The sequence below is a fragment of the Petromyzon marinus genome, unplaced genomic scaffold (genome assembly GCF_048934315.1).
Source record: "Petromyzon marinus isolate PM22_M1 ecotype Great Lakes invasive population unplaced genomic scaffold, UKy_Petmar_22M1.pri1.0 PM_Scaffold_175, whole genome shotgun sequence".
Classification (NCBI taxonomy): Eukaryota; Metazoa; Chordata; class Hyperoartia; order Petromyzontiformes; family Petromyzontidae; genus Petromyzon; species Petromyzon marinus.
The window spans coordinates 74,846-82,500 of NW_027423141.1; the positions used below are offsets into that span (position 1 = coordinate 74,846).

At 50.9% G+C, this 7,655-nt stretch overlaps 1 long non-coding RNA gene across 1 annotated transcript; it reads right to left on the bottom strand.

The window, feature by feature from the left end:
* Positions 1-1,320: 1,320 nt before the first annotated feature.
* Positions 1,321-3,925, bottom strand: LOC142922803 (uncharacterized). Its single transcript, XR_012940351.1, has 5 exons — positions 3,417-3,925; positions 3,056-3,246; positions 2,142-2,781; positions 1,826-2,055; positions 1,321-1,695 (listed from the first exon to the last, which is right to left on the bottom strand). It is a non-coding gene; the product is annotated as an uncharacterized LOC142922803 (long non-coding RNA).
* Between the last annotated feature and the right edge of the window lie 3,730 nt (positions 3,926-7,655).

The following is a 7,655-nucleotide window of genomic DNA, read 5'->3' on the forward strand; positions in this document are numbered from 1 at the left end:
GGGTGAGTGTGTGTGTGTTAGTGGATGAGTGGGTGGGTGAGTGAGTGAGTGGGTGAATGGGTGAGTGAGTGAGTGGGTGAGTGGGTGGGTGGGTGTGTGAGTGGGTGGGTGGGTGAGTGTGTGGGTGGGTGGGTGAGTGTGTGAGTGAGTGGGTGAGTGGGTGGGTGGGTGTGTGAGTGAGTGGGTGAGTGGGTGTGTGTTAGTGGATGAGTGGGTGGGTGAGTGAGTGAGTGGGTGAGTGGGTGAGTGGGTGGGTGGGTGTGTGAGTGGGTGAGTGTGTGAGTGAGTGGGTGGGTGAGTGTGTGAGTGGGTGAGTGTGTGTGTGTGTGTTAGTGGGTGAGTGAGTGTGTGAGTGAGTGGGTGGGTGAATGGGTGAATGGGTGGGTGAGTGGGTGAGTGTGTGAGTGGGTGAGTGTGTGTGTGAGTGGGTGGGTGAATGGGTGAATGGGTGGGTGGTGAGTGGGTGGGTGAGTGAGTGGGTGGTGAGTGGGTGGGTGGTGAGTGAGTGGGTGAGTGGGTGGGTGAGTGAGTGGGTGGTGAGTGGGTGGGTGAGTGAACACTAGAGGCTACCTGGGGGAGCTTTGTCTGTTCTAGCTCGCGTATTGTTTCTGCGCAGGTGACTTGATAAGGATTTCAATTCCGACGTTTCACGCCCGGATAGACACGCAGGCGACCCGAGTGTACAAACAAACACACACTCAGACACACACACAGTGACACACACACAGTGACATACACACACACAGACACACATACACACACACAGACACACACACATACAGACACACACAGACAAAGCTCTCCCAGGTAGCCTCTAGCAGGGCTGTATGGGCAAGTGCTGCTAGTCGCGAGTAGCACCACCTATAATGCACACAGCTAGAGACAAAGCTCCCCCAGGTAGCCTCTAGCTTGGCTGTAGGGGCAAGTGCTGCTAGCTAGCACACACACACAGACAAAGCTCCCCCAGGTAGCCTCTAGCAGGGCTGTAGGGGCAAGTGCTGTTAGTAGCAGCAGCAGCAGCAGCGTCTATGAAGGCTACCGGCACTGTGGCTACACACAGAGGGGGTGGCCACCAGCACCACCACCACCACTCCCGGCCGCCTTTGTCTCTCTCACAGTGCCGGCGATGTTTAAGGATTGCAGCAGCTGTAATGCCCCACTAGGCTACTGAGAATCTCTGTTGTCAGAAGCGACCCGCTGGACATCACCACGTGATAGCCTCTCAACCAAGAAGTGGCTGATTCATCATCATCAGCATCATCACTGTGTGGAGAGGTGAAATCCGGAGGACAAAATGCACCCAGTGACCACCACGGTGACAGAGAGAGAGAGAGAGACGCAGACTCCAAATCTACAGCAGGACCCACGACCTCCTGTAGACCAGGCGAGGTAGTCAACATCTCACAGAAACCCACGATCTCCTGCATACCAGGCGAGGTAGTCAACATCTCACAGAAAACCACGACCTCCTGTAGACCAGGCGAGGTAGTCAACATCTCACCACGGAGAGAGAGAGAGACGCAGACTCCAAATATATAGCAGGACCCACGACCTCCTGTAGACCAGGCGAGGTAGTCAACATCTCACAGAACCCACGACCTCCTGTTGACCAGGCGAGGTAGTCAACATCTCACAGAAACCCACGACCTCCTGTAGACCAGGCGAGGTAGTCAACATCTCACAGAAACCCACGACCTCCTGTAGACCAGGCGAGGTAGTCAACATCTCACCACGGGGAGAGAGAGACGCAGACTCCAGATATACAGCAGGACCCACGACCTCCTGTATACCAGGCGAGGTAGTCAACATCTCAAGAACCCACCACCTCCTGTAGACCAGGCGAGGTAGTCAACATCTCACAGAAACCCACGACCTCCTGTAGACCAGGTGAAGGTTGTCAACATCTCACAGAACCCACGACCTCCTGTATACCAGGCGAGGTAGTCAACATCTCACCACGGTGAGAGAGAGACACACAGACTCTAAATCTACAGCAGGACCCACGACCTCCTGTAGACCAGGCGAGGTAGTCAACATCTCACAGAAACCCACGACCTACTGTAGACCAGGCGAGGTAGTCAACATCTCACCACGGTGAGAGAGAGACACACAGACTCTAAATCTACAGCAGGACCCACGACCTCCTGCAGACCAGGCGAGGTAGTCAACATCTCACAGAAACCCACGACCTACTGTAGACCAGGCGAGGTAGTCAACATCTCACCACGGTGAGAGAGAGACACAGACTCCAAATATACAGCAGGACCCACGACCTCCTGTATACCAGGCGAGGTAGTCAACATCTCAAGAACCCACGACCGCCTGTATACCAGGCGAGGTAGTCAACATCTCACAACCCACGATCTCCTGCATACCAGGCGAGGTAGTCAACATCTCACAGAACCCCACGACCTCCTGTAGACCAGGCGAGGTAGTCAACATCTCACAGAAACCCATGACCTCCTGTAGACCAGGCGAGGTAGTCAACATCTCACAGAAACCCACGACCTCCTGTAGACCAGGCGAGGTAGTCAACATCTAACCACGGTGAGAGAGAGAGACACAGACTCCAAATATACAGCAGGACCCACGACCTCCTGTATACCAGGCGAGGTAGTCAACATCTCAAGAACCCACGACCGCCTGTATACCAGGCGAGGTAGTCAACATCTCACAACCCACGATCTCCTGTAGACCAGGCGAGGTAGTCAACATCTCACAGAAACCCACGACCTCCTGCATACCAGGCGAGGTAGTCAACATCTCACAGAAACCCACGACCTCCTGCATACCAGGCGAGGTAGTCAACATCTCACAGAACCCACGACCTCCTGTAGACCAGGCGAGGTAGTCAACATCTAACCACGGTGAGAGAGAGAGACACAGACTCCAAATATACAGCAGGACCCACGACCTCCTGTAGACCAGGCGAGGTAGTCAACATCTCACAGAACCCACGACCTCCTGTAGACCAGGCGAGGTAGTCAACATCTCACAGAACCCACGACCTCCTGTAGACCAGGCGAGGTAGTCAACATCTCACAGAACCCACGACCTCCTGTAGACCAGGCGAGGTAGTCAACATCTCACAGAAACCCACGACCTCCTGCATACCAGGCGAGGTAGTCAACATCTCACAGAAACCCACGACCTCCTGCATACCAGGCGAGGTAGTCAACATCTCACAGAACCCACGACCTCCTGTAGACCAGGCGAGGTAGTCAACATCTCACAGAAACCCACGACCTCCTGTAGACCAGACGAGGTAGTCAACATCTCACCACGGTGAGAGAGAGAGACACAGACTCCAAATATACAGCAGGACCCACGACCTCCTGTAGACCAGGCGAGGTAGTCAACATCTCATCACGGGGAGAGAGAGACGCAGACTCCAAATCTACAGCAGGACCCACGACCTCCTGTATACCAGGCGAGGTAGTCAACATCTCACAGAAACCCACGACCTCCTGTAGACCAGGCGAGGTAGTCAACATCTCACCACGGTGAGAGAGAGAGACACAGACTCCAAATATACAGCAGGACCCACGACCTCCTGTAGACCAGGCGAGGTAGTCAACATCTCACCACGGTGAGAGAGAGAGACACAGACTCCAAATATACAGCAGGACCCACGACCTCCTGTAGACCAGGCGAGGTAGTCAACATCTCATCACGGGGAAAGAGAGACACAGACTCCAAATCTACAGCAGAACCCACGACCTCCTGTACGCAAATACACAAAGATAAAGACAAAGATCCCCCGTAAAGCCTTAACAGACTGTAGGGGCAAGTGCTGTTAGCGAGCACCTATGAAGGCCGGAACGGCACACGAGGGGGTGGGTGGCCAGCACCACGCCCGACCGCCTTTGTCTCCCTAGTGGCGATATTTACACACCGCACCAGGTACTCATTTGAGGCTGAGTCGACCTAGGGGAGGCCCGGGACCGGTTCAGATAATCGTCACTGGTGGTGTTGGCCGTGAGCGGGAATTGAACCCGGGTCGCCAGGTTCATAGCGCAGCGTAGCGCTAACCACTACACTACCGCTCCCCACACACACATACACACACGCACAGACATACAAACAGACACACACACAGACACTCACACAGACACACACACAGTGACACACACACTAACACACACACATATATAAACACGTAGACACACACACGTAGACACACACACACATATATACACACACACAAACACACACACACATAGACACACACACATATATACACGTAGACACACACACACATATATACACACACACAAACACACAGACATAGACACACACATACACACATAGACACACACATACACACACACGTAGACACACACATACATATACACACGTAGACACACACACACATATACACACACACACAAACACACACATAGACACACACATATATACACACGTAGACACACACACATATATACACACACAAACACACAGACATAGACACACACACATACACACACACGTAGACACACACATACATATAGACACGTAGACACACACACACATATACACACACACACACAAACACACACATATACACACACAAACACACACATAGACACACACGTAGACACACACATACACACGTAGACACACACATATATAAACACACACACACACATATACACACACGTAGACACACACGTAGACACACACACATATACACACACGTAGACACACACGTAGACACACACACATATATACACATATATAAACACGCACATAGACACACACATACACACATGTAGAAACACACACACATAGACTCACATACACACACACGTAGACACACACACACATATATACACACAAACACACACATATATGCGCAGACACACACACACACACATAGACACAGACACACATACATATAGAAACACACACACATAGACACACACACACGTAGACACACACACACACACGTAGACACACACACATATATATACACACAAACACACACATATATGCACAGACACACACACACATAGAAACACACACACATAGACACACACAGACACACACACGTAGACACACACACACAAACACACACAAACACACACAAACACACACAAACACACACAAACACACACAAACACACACACACATATATACACACGTAGACACACACGCACATATATACACAAAGATAAAGATCCCCCGTATAGCCTTGACAGACTGTTGGGGCAAGTGCTGTTAGCGAGCACCTATGAAGGCCGGAACGGTACACGAGGGGGTGGGTGGCCAGCACCACGCCCGACCGCCTTTGTCTCCCCAGTGCCGATGTTTACTACACACCGCACCAGGTACTCATTTGAGGCTGAGTCGACCTAGGGGAGGCCCGGGACCGGTTCAGATAATCGTCACTGGTGTTGGCCGTGAGCAGGAATCGAACCCGGGTCGCCAGGTTCATAGCGCAGCGTAGCGCTAACCGCTACACTACCGCTCCCCACCATATACACACATATATACACACACACATAGACACACACATATACACACGTAGACACACACACACATTCAAACACAAACACACACACATAGACACACACATATACACACACACGTAGACACACACACACATATATACACACGTAGACACACACGCACATATATACACACACACACATAGACACACACATATACACACGTAGACACACATATATACACACGTACACACACACATTCACACACAAACACACACACATAGACACACACATATACACATATAGACACACGCACATATATACACACATATACACATACCTATACACACATACAGATTAATACACACACATAGACACAAACATATACACGTAGACACACACATTTAAACAAACACACACACAGAAACACACACATACACAAACATATACACATATAGACACACACATATACATACACACACATATACAAACACACGCATATACACATAAAGAAACACTTATATACACATACATAGACACATATAGACACACGTAAATTTCCACACACAGACACACACCCATATACACATGCACACACACATATACACACATATAGAAACACGCACATAGACACATAGACACACACACATACATATACACATATACACACGTAGACACACACACACATATATACACACATACGCACACACGTAGACATACACATACACACACACATATATACACATATACAAACACATATACACACATATACACATATAGACACACACATATATACACATAGAAACACATATACCCACATATACACACAACAACAACAACCGCCATGCGCCACTAGGTGGCGGTGACGTCACCACGACGCTTGTACCAGGCTATGTGCACCCTGAGGCCACGTGAAGTGTCGAACGCCCGCTGGCAGGAGGTCACGGGGCAGACCCAGCAGGTGCCACGGGTCGACTGACTGAGATGACTGGCTGATGCACCACCTGTGCCCCCTACTGTGCCAACTTGCTGTGCTTTAGCCACCCGGCGCTCCGCTCGTTGTTGTGAGCATCGCTCCTCCGCCCTCCGTTGTTGTTGGAGGGCGACTGCCTCCAACTGCCCAGTAGCATCCTTCACGAGCCTCCTCCACAGAGGCCGATCTTGACACCGCTGGTACCAGTCATCGGCAAGTCCACTCAGCTCCACGTCCTCCTGTACCACATCACTCCATCTCTTCTCTAGCCCGTGCCGCGCCCGCTTAGCCCCCTCAATCCGGCCAAACAAAAGCTGTTTCGGCATGCGGTGGCTGGGCATGCGGGTTACATGACCCAGCCATCGCAGCCTTGCCTGCCGGAGGAGCTCACCGATGGGACCTTGCCCAGATCTTTCAAGGATTTGTGAGCTCCTCACACAATCCAGTCTGGTTAAACCCAGGATGGATCGTAGGCAGGCCAGTCTAAATGTTTCTAACCGGCGAAGATGTTCCACACACACACATATATACACACATAGACACACACATATACACATATAGAAACACACATACATATACACGTACATATACACACTTAGATATAGACACACACGCATAGACAGGCACACACATGGACACACACACATAGACACACACACATAGAGACACACACATAGACATAGACACATACACATAGACACACACACACATATAAATACAAAAACAAAGATCTCCCGTATAGCCTGAACAGGCTGTAGGGGCAAGTGCTGCTAGTAGCGAGTAGCAGCAGCAGCGTCTATGAAGGCTACCGTCACTGTGGCTACACACAGAGGGGGTGGCCACCAGCACCACCACGCCCGGCCGCCTTTGTCTCTCTCACAGTGCTAGCGATGTTCACTACACCACCACCACCACTACACCACCACTACATCACCACCACTACACCACCACCACTACACCACCACCACCACTACACCACCACCACTACACCACCACCACTACACCACCAACACTACACCACCACCACTACTACACCACTACTACACCACCACCACTACTACACCACTACTACACCATCACCACCACTACACCACCACCACTACACCACCACTACACCACCACTACTACACCACCACCACTACACCATCACCACCACAACCACCACTACTACCACCACCACCACTACACCACTACTACACCATCACCACCACTACACCACTACTACACCACCA